The sequence below is a fragment of the Ambystoma mexicanum genome, assembly GCF_040938575.1.
Source record: "Ambystoma mexicanum isolate Mex_15411 chromosome 12 unlocalized genomic scaffold, UKY_AmexF1_1 Mex_chr12_unloc.1, whole genome shotgun sequence".
Lineage (NCBI taxonomy): Eukaryota > Metazoa > Chordata > Amphibia > Caudata > Ambystomatidae > Ambystoma > Ambystoma mexicanum.
This window is the reverse complement of record NW_027182322.1, coordinates 7,459,268-7,483,453: the sequence shown is the minus strand read 5'-3', so window position 1 is coordinate 7,483,453 and position 24,186 is coordinate 7,459,268. Positions and strand designations below refer to the sequence as shown.

The 24,186-nt window shown below is 46.1% G+C and overlaps 2 non-coding genes across 2 annotated transcripts; both read right to left on the bottom strand.

Moving 5' to 3' along the window:
- Positions 1-6,461: 6,461 nt before the first annotated feature.
- Positions 6,462-6,533, bottom strand: TRNAH-GUG (transfer RNA histidin (anticodon GUG)). The gene has a single exon. It is a non-coding gene; the product is annotated as a tRNA-His (tRNA).
- A 4,739-nt stretch (positions 6,534-11,272) lies between these two features.
- Positions 11,273-11,344, bottom strand: TRNAH-GUG (transfer RNA histidin (anticodon GUG)). Its single transcript has one exon. It is a non-coding gene; the product is annotated as a tRNA-His (tRNA).
- Between the last annotated feature and the right edge of the window lie 12,842 nt (positions 11,345-24,186).

Below are 24,186 nucleotides of genomic sequence, written 5' to 3'. Positions count from 1 at the left end.
AGGGATGCATGACCAATGCTCCTTCCCATCTCGCCCGCATACATGGATGCACGTTCACGCCTCCTCCTTCTCTCGGCTTCATACGGGGATCATATCTCCTCTCTGTCTCACCCTCATGCAGGGATGCATGACCAATGCTCCTTCCTGTCTCGCCCGCATACATGGATGCACGTTCACGCCTCCTCCTTCTCTCGGCTTCATACGGGGATCATATCTCCTCCCTGTCTCACCCTCATGCAGGGATGCATGACCAATGCTCCTTCCCTTCTCGCCTGCATACATGGATGCACGTTCACGCCTCCTCCTTCTCTCGGCTTCATACGGGGATCATATCTCCTCCCTGTCTCACCCTCATGCAGGGATGCATGACCAATGCTCCTTCCTGTCTCGCCCGCATACATGGATGCACGTTCACGCCTCCTCCTTCTCTCGGCTTCATACGGGGATCATATCTCCGCCCTGTCTCACCCTCATGCAGGGATGCATGACCAATGCTCCTTCCCTTCTCGCCTGCATACATGGATGCACGTTCACGCCTCCTCCTTTTCTCGGCTTCATACGGGGATCATATCTCCTCAATGTCTCACCCTCACTTCCAACATGTGTAACTTCTTGTTCTCTTTGACGTCTGGGGCATGGGTGGCTACTGCACAGCTCTAGATGTCGCCCACCTGCAAGGTGCTATGGAAAGCACTTTTCCACATTGGACGTGCTATATTAACCCCCTCTCCCCAAATACAATAAAAATAAAGAAATATATGTGCTTCCATAATGTCTACCTTCTAATGTTTCATATGTGTAAGCACATTGTCCTCCTCCTGACCACATTCTAAAACTATGTGCAAATTGTTCCTTCCATAAACTGTCACTTCCTTGGCCCTTTATTTATAATGACTGTTATACTCTCTCTCTTTCCGCCACAGTATAAAAAAGCCTAGCACACCTCATGATTGGACTAAGAAATTCCTGTCATTTAGTTGGAAATGATTTTCCCATTATCCCCAAAAACTCCTCACTGTGTCTAAGAACGCTTTTTTTCACAGGACAATACAGATCAGATTGACTTGAAAGGTCCTTTCACGCGACTACAGAATGCCTCTCATTCCACTAAAAGATACGCCAGTGCCTACAATAGCCTAGGACTAGACTATGAGTCCCAATGTAGAAAGACCACAAGTCCACAGATATGCCTGTTTATTTAAACATCTGTATTATCATCAGCGTGTGACTGTAAAGGCGGGACCTCGCGCTCTCTGTAACGCGCTCCATTGGCAACATCAGTTAAATGTCGTTGGTTCAATCCCTCGCGGATGTTGTTTTTATTCCCATTTGTAACTGGGAAATACTGTCGCTGCAATACATATGTCTTAATCAAGCTAGTGGTTATTGACGTAAATGGCAGTGTTATAATGTTTCATGTACTGCAAATGTCACCACATAATGCGCTCTTAATTAGATTTGGTTGAAATACATTACAGTCACCCGATGAAAAAGTGTGCAAAGAGCATTAAAGAAACAAAAGGTTCATAACAGTAACAGGACATATCGAATTGTTTCAGTCCTCCACAGAGATTGCCAATGTATTAATGGAAATTCTAAAATATCTGCCCAACTGCAGTGACATTGCCTCAACGCAATGCCGTGACTCAGATTCGAACCGAGGTTGCTGCCGCCACAACGCAGAGTACTAACCACTATACGATCATGGCGAGCTAATTGGGCTGCTATAATGTGACGTTCCACCTCTATCATAAGCTGTACTCCATCTGTGATGTCATGACTCATGTTTGAATTAAAGGTTGGTTGTGATGTTATCCATGAGAATAAGTGGACACCTGATCCCCAGTCACTTATTTAAGATCTCAATAATCAAGTCAGAATCCAAATGAAAGTCATCAAAGTGGAGCCAATTAGAAATAATATAGTTACACAAACCTGGCAATGGTGCGGCAGCCAGGGCCGATAATGGCCCGCCAGCCTGAGAGCAGGAAAGTGTGAGAGCAGTGATGGTCTTGTGAGAGTTTACAGCTGTTATTGACCCTGTCCCCTTCCATTGCAGAGTTTTCTCCCTATAAGAAGTGCAGAGGCTCCCTCCGGGGTGCTAATAGTACATTTATTTTTTTGCGCAGGAGAAGTGCTCTTCACCAATTGCACGTGCCAAATCACCCGAAGGCCACCACCATAAAATTCAGGCATTCATGTTCATGCGTCCTCCATGTTATGTCCTTATAAAGGGATGCATGTTCATGATGACTCCATGTCACACCTGCGTACAAGGATGCATGTTCATGCCGCCTCGTTCTCTTGGCTTCATACAGGGATTTTATCTCCTCCCTGTCTCACCCTCATGCAGGGATGCATGACCAATGCTCCTTCCCTTCTCGCCCGCATACATGGATGCACGTTCATGTCTCCTCGTTCTCTCGGCTTCATACGGGGATTTTATCTCCTCCCTGTCTCATCCTCAGGAAGGGATGCATGACCAATGCTCCTTCCCATCTCGCCCGCATACATGGATGCACGTTCACGCCTCCTCCTTCTCTCAGCTTCATACGGGGATCATATCTCCTCTCTGTCTCACCCTCATGCAGGGATGCATGACCAATGCTCCTTCCTGTCTCGCCCGCATACATGGATGCACGTTCACGCCTCCTCCTTCTCTCGGCTTCATACAGGGATCATATCTCCTCCCTGTCTCACCCTCATGCAGGGATGCATGACCAATGCTCCTTCCCTTCTCGCCTGCATACATGGATGCACGTTCACGCCTCCTCCTTCTCTCGGCTTCATACGGGGATCATATCTCCTCCCTGTCTCACCCTCATGCAGGGATGCATAACCAATGCTCCTTCCTGTCTCGCCCGCATACATGGATGCACGTTCGCGCCTCCTCCTTCTCTCGGCTTCATACGGGGATCATATCTCCTCCCTGTCTCACCCTCATGCAGGGATGCATGACCAATGCTTCTTCCCTTCTCGCCTGCATACATGGATGCACGTTCACGCCTCCTCCTTTTCTCGGCTTCATACGGGGATCATATCTCCTCAATGTCTCACCCTCACTTCCAACATGTGTAACTTCTTGTTCTCTTTGACGTCTGGGGCATGGGTGGCTACTGCACAGCTCTAGATGTCGCCCACCTGCAAGGTGCTATGGAAAGCACTTTTCCACATTGGACGTGCTATATTAACCCCCTCTCCCCAAATACAATAAAAATAAAGTAATATATGTGCTTCCATAATGTCTACCTTCTAATGTTTCATATGTGTAAGCACATTGTCCTCCTCCTGACCACATTCTAAAACTATGTGCAAATAGTTCCTTCCATAAACTGTCACTTCCTTGGCCCTTTATTTATAATGACTGTTATACTCTCTCTCTTTCCGCCACAGTATAAAAAAGCCTAGCACACCTCATGATTGGACTAAGAAATTCCTGTCATTTAGTTGGAAATGATTTTCCCATTATCCCCAAAAACTCCTCACTGTGTCTAAGAACGCTTTTTTTCACAGGACAATACAGATCAGATTGACTTGAAAGGTCCTTTCACGCGACTACAGAATGCCTCTCATTCCACTAAAAGATACGCCAGTGCCTACAATAGCCTAGGACTAGACTATGAGTCCCAATGTAGAAAGACCACAAGTCCACAGATATGCCTGTTTATTTAAACATCTGTATTATCATCAGCATGTGACTGTAAAGGCGGGACCTCGCGCTCTCTGTAACGCGCTCCATTGGCAACATCAGTTAAATGTCGTTGGTTCAATCCCTCGCGGATGTTGTTTTTATTCCCATTTGTAACTGGGAAATACTGTCGCTGCAATACATATGTCTTAATCAAGCTAGTGGTTATTGACGTAAATGGCAGTGTTATAATGTTTCATGTACTGCAAATGTCACCACATAATGCGCTCTTAATTAGATTTGGTTGAAATACATTACAGTCACCCGATGAAAAAGTGTGCAAAGAGCATTAAAGAAACAAAAGGTTCATAACAGTAACAGGACATATCGAATTGTTTCAGTCCTGCAGAGTACTAACCACTATACGATCACGGCGAGCTACTTGGGCTGCTACAATGTGACGTTCCACCTCTGTCATAAGCTGTACTCCATCTGTGATGTCATGACTCATGTTTGAATTAAAGGTTGGTTGTGATGTTATCCATGAGAATAAGTGGACACCTGATCCCCAGTCACTTATATAAGATCTCAATAATCAAGTCAGAATCCAAATGAAAGTCATCAAAGTGGAGCCAATTAGAAATAATATAGTTACACAAACCTGGCAATGGTGCGGCAGCCAGGGCCGATAATGGCCCGCCAGCCTGAGAGCAGGAAAGTGTGAGAGCAGTGATGGTCTTGTGAGAGTTTACAGCTGTTATTGACCCTGTCCCCTTCCATTGCAGAGTTTTCTCCCTATAAGAAGTGCAGAGGCTCCCTCCTGGGTGCTAATAGTACATTTATTTTTTTGCGCAGGACAAGTGCTCTTCACCAATTGCACGTGCCAAATCACCCGAAGGCCACCACCATAAAATTCAGGCATTCATGTTCATGCGTCCTCCATGTTATGTCCTTATAAAGGGATGCATGTTCATGATGACTCCATGTCACACCTGCATACAAGGATGCATGTTCATGCCGCCTCGTTCTCTTGGCTTCATACAGGGATTTTATCTCCTCCCTGTCTCACCCTCATGCAGGGATGCATGACCAATGCTCCTTCCCTTCTCGCCCGCATACATGGATGCACGTTCATGTCTCCTCGTTCTCTCGGCTTCATACGGGGATTTTATCTCCTCCCTGTCTCATCCTCAGGAAGGGATGCATGACCAATGCTCCTTACCATCTCGCCCGCATACATGGATGCACGTTCACGCCTCCTCCTTCTCTCGGCTTCATACGGGGATCATATCTCCTCTCTGTCTCACCCTCATGCAGGGATGCATGACCAATGCTCCTTCCTGTCTCGCCCGCATACATGGATGCACGTTCACGCCTCCTCCTTCTCTCGGCTTCATACGGGGATCATATCTCCTCCCTGTCTCACCCTCATGCAGGGATGCATGACCAATGCTCCTTCCCTTCTCGCCTGCATACATGGATGCACGTTCACGCCTCCTCCTTCTCTCGGCTTCATACGGGGATCATATCTCCTCCCTGTCTCACCCTCATGCAGGGATGCATGACCAATGCTCCTTCCTGTCTCGCCCGCATACATGGATGCACGTTCACGCCTCCACCTTCTCTCGGCTTCATACGGGGATCATATCTCCTCCCTGTCTCACCATCATGCAGGGATGCATGACCAATGCTCCTTCCCTTCTCGCCTGCATACATGGATGCACGTTCACGCCTACTCCTTCTCTCGGCTTCATACGGGGATCATATCTCCTCAATGTCTCACCCTCACTTCCAACATGTGTAACTTCTTGTTCTCTTTGACGTCTGGGGCATGGGTGGCTACTGCACAGCTATAGATGTCGCCCACCTGCAAGGTGCTATGGAAAGCACTTTTCCACATTGGACGTGCTATATTAACCCCCTCTCCCCAAATATAATAAAAATAAAGAAATATATGTGCTTCCATAATGTCTACCTTCTAATGTTTCATATGTGTAAGCACATTGTTCTCCTCCTGACCACATTCTAAAACTATGTGCAAATTGTTCCTTCCATAAACTGTCACTTCCTTGGCCCTTTATTTATAATGACTGTTATACTCTCTCTCTTTCCGCCACAGTATAAAAAAGCCTAGCACACCTCATGATTGGACTAAGAAATTCCTGTCATTTAGTTGGAAATGATTTTCCCATTATCCCCAAAAACTCCTCACTGTGTCTAAGAACGCTTTTTTTCACCGGACAATACAGATCAGATTGACTTGAAAGGTCCTTTCACGCGACTACAGAATGCCTCTCATTCCACTAAAAGATACGCCTTTGCCTACAATAGCCTAGGACTAGACTATGAGTCCCAATGTAGAAAGACCACAAGTCCACAGATATGCCTGTTTATTTAAACATCTGTATTATCATCAGCGTGTGACTGTAAAGGCGGGACCTCGCGCTCTCTGTAACGCACTCCATTGGCAACATCAGTTAAATGTCGTTGGTTCAATCCGTCGCGGATGTTGTTTTTATTCCCATTTGTAACTGGGAAATACTGTCGCTGCAATACATATGTCTTAATCAAGATAGTGGTTATTGACATAAATGGCCGTGTTATAATGTTTCATGTACTGCAAATGTCACCACATAATGCGCTCTTAATTAGATTTGGTTGAAATACATTACAGTCACCCGATGAAAAAGTGTGCAAAGAGCATTAAAGAAACAAAAGGTTCATAACAGTAACAGGACATATCGAATTGTTTCAGTCCTCCACAGAGATTGCCAATGTATTAATGGAAATTCTAAAATATCTGCCCAACTGCTGTGACATTGCCTCACCGCAATGCCGTGACTCGGATTCGAACCGAGGTTGCTGCGGCCACAGCGCAGAGTACTAACCACTATACGATCACGGCGAGCTACTTGGGCTGCTACAATGTGACGTTCCACCTCTATCATAAGCTGTACTCCATCTGTGATGTCATGACTCATGTTTGAATTAAAGGTTGGTTGTGATGTTATCCATGAGAATAAGTGGACACCTGATCCCCAGTCACTTATTTAAGATCTCAATAATCAAGTCAGAATCCAAATGAAAGTCATCAAAGTGGAGCCAATTAGAAATAATATAGTTACACAAACCTGGCAATGGTGCGGCAGCCAGGGCCGATAATGGCCCGCCAGCCTGAGAGCAGGAAAGTGTGAGAGCAGTGATGGTCTTTTGAGAGTTTACAGCTGTTATTGACCCTGTCCCCTTCCATTGCAGAGTTTTCTCCCTATAAGAAGTGCAGAGGCCCCTCCGGGGTGCTAATAGTAAATTTATTTTTTTGCGCAGGAGAAGTGCTCTTCACCAATTGCACGTGCCAAATCACCCGAAGGCCACCACCATAAAATTCAGGCATTCATGTTCATGCGTCCTCCATGTTATGTCCTTATAAAGGGATGCATGTTCATGATGACTCCATGTCACACCTGCATACAAGGATGCATGTTCATGCCACCTCGTTCTCTTGGCTTCATACAGGGATTGTATCTCCTCCCTGTCTCACCCTCATGCAGGGATGCATGACCAATGCTCCTTCCCTTCTCGCCCGCATACATGGATGCACGTTCATGTCTCCTCGTTCTCTCGGCTTCATACGGGGATTTTATCTCCTCCCTGTCTCACCCTCAGGAAGGGATGCATGACCAATGCTCCTTCCCGTCTCGCCCGCATACATGGATGCACGTTCACGCCTACTCCTTCTCTCGGCTTCATACGGGGATCATATCTCCTCCCTGTCTCACCCTCATGCAGGGATGCATGACCAATGCTCCTTCCTGTCTCGCCCGCATACATGGATGCACGTTCACGCCTCCTCCTTCTCTCGGCTTCATACGGGGATCATATCTCCTCCCTGTCTCACCCTCATGCAGGGATGCATGACCAATGCTCCTTCTCGCCTGCATACATGGATGCACGTTCACGCCTCCTCCTTCTCTCGGCTTCATACGGGGATCATATCTCCTCCCTGTCTCACCCTCATGCAGGGATGCATGACCAACGCTCCTTCCTGTCTCGCCCGCATACATGGATGCACGTTCACGCCTCCTCCTTCTCTCGGCTTCATACGGGGATCATATCTCCTCCCTGTCTCACCCTCATGCAGGGATGCATGACCAATGCTCCTTCCCTTCTCGCCTGCATACATGGATGCACGTTCACGCCTCCTCCTTCTCTCGGCTTCATACGGGGATCATATCTCCTCAATGTCTCACCCTCACTTCCAACATGTGTAACTTCTTGTTCTCTTTGACGTCTGGGGCATGGGTGGCTACTGCACAGCTCTAGATGTCGCCCACCTGCAAGGTGCTATGGAAAGCACTTTTCCACATTGGACGTGCTATATTAACCCCCTCTCCCCAAATACAATAAAAATAAAGAAATATATGTGCTTCCATAATGTCTACCTTCTAATGTTTCATATTTGTAAGCACATTGTCCTCCTCCTGACCACATTCTAAAACTATGTGCAAATTGTTCCTTCCATAAACTGTCACTTCCTTGGCCCTTTATTTATAATGACTGTTATACTCTCTCTCTTTCCGCCACAGTATAAAAAAGCCTAGCACACCTCATGATTGGACTAAGAAATTCCTGTCATTTAGTTGGAAATGATTTTCCCATTATCCCCAAAAACTCCTCACTGTGTCTAAGAACGCTTTTTTTCACAGGACAATACAGATCAGATTGACTTGAAAGGTCCTTTCACGCGACTACAGAATGCCTCTCATTCCACTAAAAGATACGCCTTTGCCTACAATAGCCTAGGACTAGACTATGAGTCCCAATGTAGAAAGACCACAAGTCCACAGATATGCCTGTTTATTGAAACATCTGTATTATCATCAGCGTGTGACTGTAAAGGCGGGACCTCGCGCTCTCTGTAGCGCGCTCCATTGGCAACATCAGTTAAATGTCGTTGGTTCAATCCCTCACGGATGTTGTTTTTATTCCCATTTGTAACTGGGAAATACTGTCGCTGCAATACGTCTTAATCAAGCTAGTGGTTATTGACGTAAATGGCAGTGTTATAATGTTTCATGTACTGCAAATGTCACCACATAATGCGCTCTTAATTAGATTTGGTTGAAATACATTACAGTCACCCGATGAAAAAGTGTGCAAAGAGCATTAAAGAAACAAAAGGTTCATAACAGTAACAGGACATATCGAATTGTTTCAGTCCTCCACAGAGATTGCCAATGTATTAATGGAAATTCTAAAATATCTGCCCAACTGCCGTGACATTGCCTCACCGCAATGCCGTGACTCGGATTCGAACCGAGGTTGCTGCAGCCACAACGCAGAGTACTAACCACTATATGATCACGGCGAGCTACTTGGGCTGCTACAATGTGACGTTCCACCTCTATCATAAGCTGTACTCCATCTGTGATGTCATGACTCATGTTTGAATTAAAGGTTGGTTGTGATGTTATCCATGAGAATAAGTGGACACCTGATCCCCAGTCACTTATTTAAGATCTCAATAATCAAGTCAGAATCCAAATGAAAGTCATCAAAGTGGAGCCAATTAGAAATAATATAGTTACACAAACCTGGCAATGGTGCGGCAGCCAGGGCCGATAATGGCCCGCCAGCCTGAGAGCAGGAAAGTGTGAGAGCAGTGATGGTCTTGTGAGAGTTTACAGCTGTTATTGACCCTGTCCCCTTCCATTGCAGAGTTTTCTCCCTATAAGAAGTGCAGAGGCTCCCTCCGGGGTGTTAATAGTAAATTTATTTTTTTGCGCAGGAGAAGTGCTCTTCACCAATTGCACGTGCCAAATCACCCGAAGGCCACCACCATAAAATTCAGGCATTCATGTTCATGCGTCCTCTATGTTATGTCCTTATAAAGGGATGCATTTTCATGATGACTCCATCTCACACCTGCATACAAGGATGCATGTTCATGCCACCTCGTTCTCTTGGCTTCATACAGGGATTTTATCTCCTCCCTGTCTCACCCTCCTGCAGGGATGCATGACCAATGCTCCTTCCCTTCTCGCCCGCATACATGGATGTACGTTCATGTCTCCTCGTTCTCTCGGCTTCATACAGGGATTTTATCTCCTCCCTGTCTCACCCTCAGGAAGGGATGCATGACCAATGCTCCTTCCCGTCTCGCCCGCATACATGGATGCACGTTCACGCCTCCTCCTTCTCTCGGCTTCATACGGGGATCATATCTCCTCCCTGTCTCACCCTCATGCAGGGATGCATGACCAATGCTCCTTCCCTTCTCGCCTGCATACATGGATGCACGTTCACGCCTCCTCCTTCTCTCGGCTTCATACGGGGATCATATCTCCTCCCTGTCTCACCCTCATGCAGGGATGCATGACCAACGCTCCTTCCTGTCTCGCCCGCATACATGGATGCACGTTCACGCCTCCTCCTTCTCTCGGCTTCATACGGGGATCATATCTCCTCCCTGTCTCACCCTCATGCAGGGATGCATGACCAATGCTCCTTCCCTTCTCGCCTGCATACATGGATGCACGTTCACACCTCCTCCTTCTCTCGGCTTCATACGGGGATCATATCTCCTCAATGTCTCACCCTCACTTCCAACATGTGTAACTTCTTGTTCTCTTTGACGTCTGGGGCATGGGCGGCTACTGCACAGCTCTAGATGTCTCCCACCTGCAAGGTGCTATTGAAAGCACTTTTCCACATTGGATGTGCTATATTAACCCCCTATCCCCAAATACAATAAAAATAAAGAAATATATGTGCTTCCATAATGTCTACCTTCTAATGTTTCATATGTGTAAGCACATTGTCCTCCTCCTGACCACATTCTAAAACTATGTGCAAATTGTTCCTTCCATAAACTGTCACTTCCTTGGCCCTTTATTTATAATGACTGTTATACTCTCTCTCTTTCCACCACAGTATAAAAAAGCCTAGCACACCTCATGATTTGACTAAGAAATTCCTGTCATTTAGTTGGAAATGATTTTCCCATTATCCCCAAAAACTCCTCACTGTGTCTAAGAACGCTTTTTTTCACAGGACAATACAGATCAGATTGACTTGAAAGGTCCTTTCACGCGACTACAGAATGCCTCTCATTCCACTAAAAGATACGCCAGTGCCTACAATAGCCTAGGACTAGACTATGAGTCCCAATGTAGAAAGACCACAAGTCCACAGATATGCCTGTTTATTTAAACATCTGTATTATCATCAGCATGTGACTGTAAAGGCGGGACCTCGCGCTCTCTGTAACGCTCTCCATTGGCAACATCAGTTAAATGTCGTTGGTTCAATCCCTCGCGGATGTTGTTTTTATTCCCATTTGTAACTGGGAAATACTGTCGCTGCAATACATATGTCTTAATCAAGCTAGTGGTTATTGACGTAAATGGCAGTGTTATAATGTTTCATGTACTGCAAATGTCACCACATAATGCGCTCTTAATTAGATTTGGTTGAAATACATTACAGTCACCCGATGAAAAAGTGTGCAAAGAGCATTAAAGAAACAAAAGGTTCATAACAGTAACAGGACAAATCGAATTGTTTCAGTCCTCCACAGAGATTGCCAATGTATTAATGGAAATTCTAAAATATCTGCCCAACTGCCGTGACATTGCCTCACCGCAATGCCGTGACTCGGATTCGAACCGAGGTTGCTGCGGCCACAACGCAGAGTACTAACCACTATACGATCACGGCGAGCTACTTGGGCTGCTACAATGTGACGTTCCACCTCTATCATAAGCTGTACTCCATCTGTGATGTCATGACTCATGTTTGAATTAAAGGTTGGTTGTGATGTTATCCATGAGAATACGTGGACACCTGATCCCCAGTCACTTATTTAAGATCTCAATAATCAAGTCAGAATCCAAATGAAAGTCATCAAAGTGGAGCCAATTAGAAATAATATAGTTACACAAACTTGGCAATGGTGCGGCAGCCAGGGCCGATAATGGCCCGCCAGCCTGAGAGCAGGAAAGTGTGAGAGCAGTGATGGTCTTGTGAGAGTTTACAGCTGTTATTGACCCTGTCCCCTTCCATTGCAGAGTTTTCTCCCTATAAGAAGTGCAGAGGCTCCCTCCGGGGTGTTAATAGTAAATTTATTTTTTTGCGCAGGAGAAGTGCTCTTCACCAATTGCACGTGCCAAATCACCCGAAGGCCATCACCATAAAATTCAGGCATTCATGTTCATGCGTCCTCTATGTTATGTCCTTATAAAGGGATGCATTTTCATGATGACTCCATCTCACACCTGCATACAAGGATGCATGTTCATGCCACCTCGTTCTCTTGGCTTCATACAGGGATTTTATCTCCTCCCTGTCTCACCCTCCTGCAGGGATGCATGACCAATGCTCCTTCCCTTCTCGCCCGCATACATGGATGTACGTTCATGTCTCCTCGTTCTCTCGGCTTCATACAGGGATTTTATCTCCTCCCTGTCTCACCCTCAGGAAGGGATGCATGACCAATGCTCCTTCCCGTCTCGCCCGCATACATGGATGCACGTTCACGCCTCCTCCTTCTCTCGGCTTCATACGGGGATCATATCTCCTCCCTGTCTCACCCTCATGCAGGGATGCATGACCAATGCTCCTTCCCTTCTCGCCTGCATACATGGATGCACGTTCACGCCTCCTCCTTCTCTCGGCTTCATACGGGGATCATATCTCCTCCCTGTCTCACCCTCATGCAGGGATGCATGACCAACGCTCCTTCCTGTCTCGCCCGCATACATGGATGCACGTTCACGCCTCCTCCTTCTCTCGGCTTCATACGGGGATCATATCTCCTCCCTGTCTCACCCTCATGCAGGGATGCATGACCAATGCTCCTTCCCTTCTCGCCTGCATACATGGATGCACGTTCACACCTCCTCCTTCTCTCGGCTTCATACGGGGATCATATCTCCTCAATGTCTCACCCTCACTTCCAACATGTGTAACTTCTTGTTCTCTTTGACGTCTGGGGCATGGGCGGCTACTGCACAGCTCTAGATGTCTCCCACCTGCAAGGTGCTATTGAAAGCACTTTTCCACATTGGATGTGCTATATTAACCCCCTATCCCCAAATACAATAAAAATAAAGAAATATATGTGCTTCCATAATGTCTACCTTCTAATGTTTCATATGTGTAAGCACATTGTCCTCCTCCTGACCACATTCTAAAACTATGTGCAAATTGTTCCTTCCATAAACTGTCACTTCCTTGGCCCTTTATTTATAATGACTGTTATACTCTCTCTCTTTCCACCACAGTATAAAAAAGCATAGCACACCTCATGATTTGACTAAGAAATTCCTGTCATTTAGTTGGAAATGATTTTCCCATTATCCCCAAAAACTCCTCACTGTGTCTAAGAACGCTTTTTTTCACAGGACAATACAGATCAGATTGACTTGAAAGGTCCTTTCACGCGACTACAGAATGCCTCTCATTCCACTAAAAGATACGCTAGTGCCTACAATAGCCTAGGACTAGACTATGAGTCCCAATGTAGAAAGACCACAAGTCCACAGATATGCCTGTTTATTTAAACATCTGTATTATCATCAGCATGTGACTGTAAAGGCGGGACCTCGCGCTCTCTGTAACGCTCTCCATTGGCAACATCAGTTAAATGTCGTTGGTTCAATCCCTCGCGGATGTTGTTTTTATTCCCATTTGTAACTGGGAAATACTGTCGCTGCAATACATATGTCTTAATCAAGCTAGTGGTTATTGACGTAAATGGCAGTGTTATAATGTTTCATGTACTGCAAATGTCACCACATAATGCGCTCTTAATTAGATTTGGTTGAAATACATTACAGTCACCCGATGAAAAAGTGTGCAAAGAGCATTAAAGAAACAAAAGGTTCATAACAGTAACAGGACAAATCGAATTGTTTCAGTCCTCCACAGAGATTGCCAATGTATTAATGGAAATTCTAAAATATCTGCCCAACTGCCGTGACATTGCCTCACCGCAATGCCGTGACTCAGATTCGATCCGAGGTTGCTGCGGCCACAACGCAGAGTACTAACCACTATACGATCACGGCGAGCTACTTGGGCTGCTACAATGTGACGTTCCACCTCTATCATAAGCTGTACTCCATCTGTGATGTCATGACTCATGTTTGAATTAAAGGTTGGTTGTGATGTTATCCATGAGAATACGTGGACACCTGATCCCCAGTCACTTATTTAAGATCTCAATAATCAAGTCAGAATCCAAATGAAAGTCATCAAAGTGGAGCCAATTAGAAATAATATAGTTACACAAACTTGGCAATGGTGCGGCAGCCAGGGCCGATAATGGCCCGCCAGCCTGAGAGCAGGAAAGTGTGAGAGCAGTGATGGTCTTGTGAGAGTTTACAGCTGTTATTGACCCTGTCCCCTTCCATTGCAGAGTTTTCTCCCTATAAGAAGTGCAGAGGCTCCCTCCGGGGTGCTAATAGTAAATTTATTTTTTTGCACAGGAGAAGTGCTCTTCGCCAATTGCACGTGACAAATCACCCGATGGCCACCACCATAAAATTCAGGCATTCATGTTCATGCGTCCTCCATGTTATGTCCTTATAAAGGGATGCATGTTCATGATGACTCCATGTCACACCTGCATACAAGGATGCATGTTCATGCCGCCTCGTTCTCTTGGCTTCATACAGGGATTTTATCTCCTCCCTGTCTCACCCTCATGCAGGGATGCATGACCAATGCTCCTTCCCTTCTCGCCCGCATACATGGATGCACGTTCATGTCTTCTCGTTCTCTCGGCTTCATACGGGGATTTTATCTCCTCCCTGTCTCACCCTCAGGAAGGGATGCATGACCAATGCTCCTTCCCGTCTCGCCCGCATACATGGATGCACGTTCACGCCTCCTCCTTCTCTCGGCTTCATACGGGGATCATATCTCCTCCCTGTCTCACCCTCATGCAGGGATGCATGACCAATGCTCCTTCCTGTCTCGCCCGCATACATGGATGCACGTTCACGCCTCCTCCTTCTCTCGGCTTCATACGGGGATCATATCTCCTCCCTGTCTCACCCTCATGCAGGGATGCATGACCAATGCTCCTTCCCCTCTCGCCTGCATACATGGATGCACGTTCACGCCTCCTCCTTCTCTCGGCTTCATACGGGGATCATATCTCCTCCCTGTCTATCCCTCATGCAAGGATGCATGACCAACGCTCCTTCCTGTCTCGCCCGCATACATGGATGCACGTTCACGCCTCCTCCTTCTCTCGGCTTCATACGGGGATCATATCTCCTCCCTGTCTCACCCTCATGCAGGGATGCATGACCAATGCTCCTTCCCTTCTCGCCTGCATACATGGATGCACGTTCACGCCTCCTCCTTCTCTCGGCTTCATACGGGGATCATATCTCCTCAATGTCTCACCCTCACTTCCAACATGTGTAACTTCTTGTTCTCTTTGACGTCTGGGGCATCGGTGGCTACTGCACAGCTCTAGATGTTGCCCACATGCAAGGTGCTATGGAAAGCACTTTTCCACATTGGACGTGCTATATTAACCCCCTCTCCCCAAATACAATAAAAATAAAGAAATATATGTGCTTCCATAATGTCTACCTTCTAATGTTTCATATGTGTAAGCACATTGTCCTCCTCCTGACCACATTCTAAAACTATGTGCAAATTGTTCCTTCCATAAACTGTCACTTCCTTGGCCCTTTATTTATAATGACTGTTATACTCTCTCTCTTTCCGCCACAGTATAAAAAGCCTAGCACACCTCATGATTGGACTAAGAAATTCCTGTCATTTAGTTGGAAATGATTTTCCCATTATCCCCAAAAACTCCTCACTGTGTCTAAGAACGCTTTTTTTCACAGGACAATACAGATCAGATTGACTTGAAAGGTCCTTTCACGCGACTACAGAATGCCTCTCATTCCACTAAAAGATACGCCAGTGCCTACAATAGCCTAGGACTAGACTATGAGTCCCAATGTAGAAAGACCAAAAGTCCACAGATATGCCTGTTTATTTAAACATCTGTATTATCATCAGCGTGTGACTGTAAAGGCGGGACCTCGCGCTCTCTGTAACGCGCTCCATTGGCAACATCAGTTAAATGTCGTTGGTTCAATCCCTCGCGTATGTTGTTTTTATTCCCATTTGTAACTGGGAAATACTGTCGCTGCAATACATATGTCTTAATCAAGCTAGTGGTTATTGACGTAAATGGCAGTGTTATAATGTTTCATGTACTGCAAATGTCACCACATAATGCGCTCTTAATTAGATTTGGTTGAAATACATTACAGTCACCCATGAAAAAGTGTGCAAAGAGCATTAAAGAAACAAAAGGTTCATAACAGTAACAGGACATATCGAATTGTTTCAGTCCTCCACAGAGATTGCCAATGTATTAATGGAAATTCTAAAATATTTGCCCAACTGCCGTGACATTGCCTCACCGCAATGCCGTGCGAACCGAGGTTGCTGCGGCCACAACGCAGAGTACTAACCACTATACGATCACGGCGAGCTACTTGGGCTGCTACAATGTGACGTTCCACCTCTATCATAAGCTGTACTCCATCTGTGATGTCATGACTCATGTTTGAATTAAAGGTTGGTTGTGATGTTATCCATGAGAATAAGTGGACACCTGATCCCCAGTCACTTATTTAAGATCTCAATAATCAAGTCAGAATCCAAATGAAAGTCATCAAAGTGGAGCCAATTAGAAATAATATAGTTACACAAACCTGGCAATGGTGCGGCAGCCATGGCCGATAATGGCCCGCCAGCCTGAGAGCAGGAAAGTGTGAGAGCAGTGATGGTCTTGTGAGAGTTTACAGCTGTTATTGACCCTGTCCCCTTCCATTGCAGAGTTTTCTCCCTATAAGAAGTGCAGAGGCTCCCTCCGGGGTGCTAATAGTACATTTATTTTTTTGCGCAGGAGAAGTGCTCTTCACCAATTGCACGTGCCAAATCACCCGAAGGCCACCACCATAAAATTCAGGCATTCATGTTCATGCGTCCTCCATGTTATGTCCTTATAAAGGGATGCATGTTCATGATGACTCCATGTCACACCTGCATACAAGGATGCATGTTCATGCCGCCTCGTTCTCTTGGCTTCATACAGGGATTTTATCTCCTCCCTGTCTCACCCTCATGCAGGGATGCATGACCAATGCTCCTTCCCTTCTCGCCCGCATACATGGATGCACGTTCATGTCTCCTCGTTCTCTCGGCTTCATACAGGGATTTTATCTCCTCCCTGTCTCACCCTCAGGAAGGGATGCATGACCAATGCTCCTTCCCGTCTCGCCGCATACATGGATGCACATTCACGCCTCCTCCTTCTCTCGGCTTCATACGGGGATCATATCTCCTCCCTGTCTCACCCTCATGCAGGGATGCATGACCAATGCTCCTTCCTGTCTCGCCCGCATACATGGATGCACGTTCACGCCTCCTCCTTCTCTCGGCTTCATACGGGGATCATATCTCCTCCCTGTCTCACCCTCATGCAGGGATGCATGACCAATGCTCCTTCCCTTCTCGCCTGCATACATGGATGCACGTTCACCCCTCCTCCTTCTCTCGGCTTCATACGGGGATCATATCTCCTCCCTGTCTCACCCTCATGCAGGGATGCATGACCAACGCTCCTTCCTGTCTCGCCCGCATACATGGCTGCACGTTCACGCCTCCTCCTTCTCTCGGCTTCATACGGGGATCATATCTCCTCCCTGTCTCACCCTCATGCAGGGATGCATGACTAATGCTCCTTCCCTTCTCGCCTGCATACATGGATGCACGTTCACGCCTCCTCCTTCTCTCGGCTTCATACGGGGATCATATCTCCTCAATGTCTCACCCTCACTTCCAACATGTGTAACTTCTTGTTCTCTTTGACGTCTGGGGCATGGGTGGCTACTGCACAGCTCTAGATGTCGCCCACCTGCAAGGTGCTATTGAAAGCACTTTTCCACATTGGACGTGCTATATTAACCCCCTCTCCCCAAATACAATAAAAATAAAGAAATATATGTGCTTCCATAATGTCTACCTTCTAATGTTTCATATGTGTAAGCACATTGTCCTCCTCCTGACCACATTCTAAAACTATGTGCAAATTGTTCCTTCCATAAATTGTCACTTCCTTGGCCCTTTATTTATAATGACTGTTATACTCTCTCTCTTTCCGCCACAGTATAAAAAAGCCTAGCACACCTCATGATTGGACTAAGAAATTCCTGTCATTTAGTTGGAAATGATTTTCCCATTATCCCCAAAAACTCCTCACTGTGTCTAAGAACGCTTTTTTTCACAGGACAATACAGATCAGATTGACTTGAAAGGTCCTTTCACGCGACTACAGAATGTCTCTCATTCCACTAAAAGATACGCCAGTGCCTACAATAGCCTAGGACTAGACTATGAGTCCCAATGTAGAAAGACCACAAGTCCACAGATATGCCTGTTTATTTAAACATCTGTATTATCATCATCGTGTGACTGTAAAGGCGGGACCTCGCGCTCTCTGTAACACGCTCCATTGGCAACATCAGTTAAATGTCGTTGGTTCAATCCCTCGCGGATGTTGTTTTTATTCCCATTTGTAACTGGGAAATACTGTCGCTGCAATACATATGTCTTAATCAAGCTAGTGGTTATTGACGTAAATGGCAGTGTTATAATGTTTCATGTACTGCAAATGTCACCACATAATGCGCTCTTAATTAGATTTGGTTGAAATACATTACAGTCACCCATGAAAAAGTGTGCAAAGAGCATTAAAGAAACAAAAGGTTCATAACAGTAACAGGACATATCGAATTGTTTCAGTCCTCCACAGAGATTGCCAATGTATTTATGGAAATTCTAAAATATCTGCCCAACTGCCGTGACATTGCCTCACCGCAATGCGGTGACTCGGATTCAAACCGAGGTTGCTGCGGCCACAACACAGAGTACTAACCACTATACGATCACGGCGAGCTACTTGGGCTGCTACAATGTGACGTTCCACCTCTATCATAAGCTGTACTCCATCTGTGATGTCATGACTCATGTTTGAATTAAAGGTTGGTTGTGATGTTATCCATGAGAATAAGTGGACACCTGATCCCCAGTCACTTATTTAAGATCTCAATAATCAAGTCAGAATCCAAATGAAAGTCATCAAAGTGGAGCCAATTAGAAATAATATAGTTACACAAACCTGGCAATGGTGCGGCAGCCAGGGCCGATAATGGCCCGCCAGCCTGAGAGCAGGAAAGTGTGAGAGCAGTGATGGTCTTGTGAGAGTTTACAGCTGTTATTGACCCTGTCCCCTTCCATTGCAGAGTTTTCTCCCTATAAGAAGTGCAGAGGCTCCCTCCGGGGTGCTAATAGTACATTTATTTTTTTGCGCAGGAGAAGTGCTCTTCACCAATTGCACGTGCCAAATCACCCGAAGGCCACCACCATAAAATTCAGGCATTCATGTTCATGCGTCCTCCATGTTATGTCCTTATAAAGGGATGCATGTTCATGATGACTCCATGTCACACCTGCATACAAGGATGCATGTTCATGCCGCCTCGTTCTCTTGGCTTCATAGAGGGATTTTATCTCCTCCCTGTCTCACCCTCATGCAGGGATGCATGACCAATGCTCCTTCCCTTCTCGCCCGCATACATGGATGCACGTTCATGTCTCCTCGTTCTCTCGGCTTCATACGGGGATTTTATCTCCTCCTTGTCTCACCCTCAGGAAGGGATGCATGACCAATGCTCCTTCCCGTCTCGCCCGCATACATGGATGCACGTTCACGCCTCCTCCTTCTCTCGGCTTCATACGGGGTTCATATCTCCTCCCAGTCTCACCCTCATGCAGGGATGCATGACCAATGCTCCTTCCTGTCTCGCCCGCATGCATGGATGCACGTTCACGCCTCCTCCTTCTCTCGGCTTCATACGGGGATCATATCTCCTCAATGTCTCACCCTCACTTCCAACATGTGTAACTTCTTGTTCTCTTTGACGTCTGGGGCATGGGTGGCTACTGCACAGCTCTAGATGTCGCCCACCTGCAAGGTGCTATGGAAAGCACTTTTCCACATTGGACGTGCTATATTAACCCCTTCTCCCCAAATACAATAAAAATAAAGAAATATATGTGCTTCCATAATGTCTACCTTCTAATGTTTCATATGTGTAAGCACATTGTCCTCCTCCTGACCACATTCTAAAACTATGTGCAAATTGTTCCTTCCATAAACTGTCACTTCCTTGGCCCTTTATTTATAATGACTGTTATACTCTCTCTCTTTCCGCCACAGTATAAAAAAGCCTAGCACACTTCATGATTGGACTAAGAAATTCCTGTCATTTAGTTGGAAATTATTTTCCCATTATCCCCAAAATCTCCTCACTGTGTCTAAGAACGCTTTTTTTCACAGGACAATACAGATCAGATTGACTTGAAAGGTCCTTTCACGCGACTACAGAACGCCTCTCATTCCACTCAAAGATACGCCAGTGCCTACAATAGCCTAGGACTAGACTATGAGTCCCAATGTAGAAAGACCACAAGTCCACAGATATGCCTGTTTATTTAAACATCTGTATTATCATCAGCGTGTGACTGTAAAGGCGGGACCTTGCGCTCTCTGTAACGCGCTCCATTGGCAACATCAGTTAAATGTCGTTGGTTCAATCCCTCGCGGATGTTGTTTTTATTCCCATTTGTAACTGGGAAATACTGTCGCTGCAATACATATGTCTTAATCAAGCTAGTGGTTATTGACGTAAATGGCAGTGTTATAATGTTTCATGTACTGCAAATGTCACCACATAATGCGCTCTTAATTAGATTTGGTTGAAATACATTACAGTCACCCATGAAAAAGTGTGCAAAGAGCATTAAAGAAACAAAAGGTTCATAACTGTAACAGGACATATCAAATTGTTTCAGTCCTCCACAGAGATTGCCAATGTATTAATGGAAATTTTAAAATATCTGCCCAACTGCCGTGACATTGCCTCACCGCAGTCCCCTGACTCGGATTCGAATCGAGGTTGCTGTGGCCACAACGCAGAGTACTAACTACTATAAGATCACGGCGAGCTACTTGGGCTGCTACAATGTGACGTTCCACCTCTATCATAAGCTGTACTCCATCTGTGATGTCATGACTCATGTTTGAATTAAAGGTTGGTTGTGATGTTATCCATGAGAATAAGTGGACACCTGATCCCCAGTCACTTATTTAAGATCTCAATAATCAAGTCAGAATCCAAATGAAAGTCATCAAAGTGGAGCCAATTAGAAATAATATAGTTACACAAACCTGGCAATGGTGTGGCAGCCAGGGCCGATAATGGCCCGCCAGCCTGAGAGCAGGAAAGTGTGAGAGCAGTGATGGTCTTGTGAGAGTTTACAGCTGTTATTGACCCTGTCCCCTTCCATTGCAGAGTTTTCTCCCTATAAGAAGTGCAGAGGCTCCCTCCGGGGTGCTAATAGTACATTTATTTTTTTGCACAGGAGAAGTGCTCTTCGCCAATTGCACGTGCCAAATCACCCGAAGGCCACCACCATAAAATTCAGGCATTCATGTTCATGCGTCCTCCATGTTATGTCCTTATAAAGGGATGCATGTTCATGATGACTCCATGTCACACCTGCATACAAGGATGCATGTTCATGCCGCCTCGTTCTCTTGGCTTCATACAGGGATTTTATCTCCTCCCTGTCTCACCCTCATGCAGGGATGCATGACCAATGCTCCTTCCCTTCTCGCCCGCATACAATGATGCACGTTCATGTCTTCTCGTTCTCTCGGCTTCATACGGGGATTTTATCTCCTCCCTGTCTCACCCTCAGGAAGGGATGCATGACCAATGCTCCTTCCTGTCTCGCCCGCATACATGGATGCACGTTCACGCCTCCTCCTTCTCTCGGCTTCATACGGGATCATATCTCCTCCCTGTCTCACCCTCATGCAGGGATGCATGACCAATGCTCCTTCCCTTCTCGCCTGCATACATGGATGCACATTCACGCCTCCTCCTTCTCTCGGCTTCATACGGGGATCATATCTCCTCCCTGTCTCACCCTCATGCAGGGATGCATGACCAACGCTCCTTCCTGTCTCGCCCGCATACATGGATGCACGCTCACGCCTCCTCCTTCTCTCGGCTTCATACGGGGATCATATCTCCTCCCTGTCTCACCCTCATGCAGGGATGCATGACCAATTCTCCTTCCCTTCTCGCCTGCAAACATGGATGCACGTTCACGCCTCCTCCTTCTCTCGGCTTCATACGGGGATCATATCTCCTCAATGTCTCACCCTCACTTCCAACATGTGTAACTTCTTGTTCTCTTTGACGTCTGGGGCATGGGTGGCTACTGCACAGCTCTAGATGTCGCCCACCTGCAAGGTGCTATGGAAAGCACTTTTCCACATTGGACGTGCTATATTAACCCCCTCTCCCCAAATACAATAAAAATAAAGAAATATATGTGCTTCCATAATGTCTACCTTCTAATGTTTCATATGTGTAAGCACATTGTCCTCCTCCTGACCACATTCTAAAACTATGTGCAAATTGTTCCTTCCATAAACTGTCACTTCCTTGGCCCTTTATTTATAATGATTGTTATACTCTCTCTCTTTCCGCCAAAGTATAAAAAAGCCTAGCACACCTCATGATTGGACTAAGAAATTCCTGTCATTTAGTTGGAAATGATTTTCCCATTATCCCCAAAAACTCCTCACTGTGTCTAAGAACGCTTTTTTTCACAGGACAATACAGATCAGATTGACTTGAAAGGTCCTTTCACGCGACTACAGAATGCCTCTCATTCCACTAAAAGATACGCCTTTGCCTACAATAGCCTAGGACTAGACTATGAGTCCCAATGTAGAAAGACCACAAGTCCACAGATATGCCTGTTTATTTAAACATCTGTATTATCATCAGCGTGTGACTGTAAAGGCGGGACCTCGCGCTCTCTGTAACGCGCTCCATTGGCAACATCAGTTAAATGTCGTTGGTTCAATCCCTCGCGGATGTTGTTTTTATTCCCATTTGTAACTGGGAAATACTGTCGCTGCAATACATATGTCTTAATCAAGCTAGTGGTTATTGACGTAAATGGCAGTGTTATAATGTTTCATGTACTGCAAATGTCACCACATAATGCGCTCTTAATTAGATTTGGTTGAAATACATTACAGTCACCCGATGAAAAAGTGTGCAAAGAGCATTAAAGAAACAAAAGGTTCATAACAGTAACAGGACATATCGAATTGTTTCAGTCCTCCACAGAGATTGCCAATGTCTTAATGGAAATTCTAAAATATCTGCCCAACTGCCGTGACATTGCCTCACCGCAATGCCGTGACTCGGATTCGAACCGAAGTTGCTGCAGCCACAACGCAGAGTACTAACCACTATACGATCACGGCGAGCTACTTGGGCTGCTACAATGTGACGTTCCACCTCTATCATAAGCTGTACTCCATCTGTGATGTCATGACTCATGTTTGAATTAAAGGTTGGTTGTGATGTTATCCATGAGAATAAGTGGACACCTGATCCCCAGTCACTTATTTAAGATCTCAATAATCAAGTCAGAATCCAAATGAAAGTCATCAAAGTGGAGCCAATTAGAAATAATATAGTTACACAAACCTGGCAATGGTGCGGCAGCCAGGGCCGATAATGGCCCGCCAGCCTGAGAGCAGGAAAGTGTGAGAGCAGTGATGGTCTTGTGAGAGTTTACAGCTGTTATTGACCCTGTCCCCTTCCATTGCAGAGTTTTCTCCCTATAAGAAGTGCAGAGGCTCCCTCCGGGGTGCTAATAGTACATTTATTTTTTTGCGCAGGGGAAGTGCTCTTCACCAATTGCACGTGCCAAATCACCCGAAGGCCACCACCATAAAATTCAGGCATTCATGTTCATGCGTCCTACATGTTATGTCCTTATAAAGGGATGCATGTTCATGATGACTCCATGTCACACCTGCATACAAGGATGCATGTTCATGCCGCCTCGTTCTCTTGGCTTCATACAGGGATTTTATCTCCTCCCTGTCTCACCCTCATGCAGGGATGCATGACCAATGCTCCTTCCCTTCTCGCCCGCATACATGGATGCACGTTCATGTCTCCTCGTTCTCTCGGCTTCATACAGGGATTTTATCTCCTCCCTGTCTCACCCTCAGGAAGGGATGCATGACCAATGCTCCTTCCCGTCTCGCCCGCATACATGGATGCACATTCACGCCTCCTCCTTCTCTCGGCTTCATACGGGGATCATATCTCCTCCCTGTCTCACCCTCATGCAGGGATGCATGACCAATGCTCCTTCCTGTCTCGCCCGCATACATGGATGCACGTTCACGCCTCCTCCTTCTCTCGGCTTCATACGGGGATCATATCTCCTCCCTGTCTCACCCTCATGCAGGGATGCATGACCAATGCTCCTTCCCTTCTCGCCTGCATACATGGATGCACGTTCACGCCTCCTCCTTCTCTCGGCTTCATACGGGGATCATATCTCCTCCC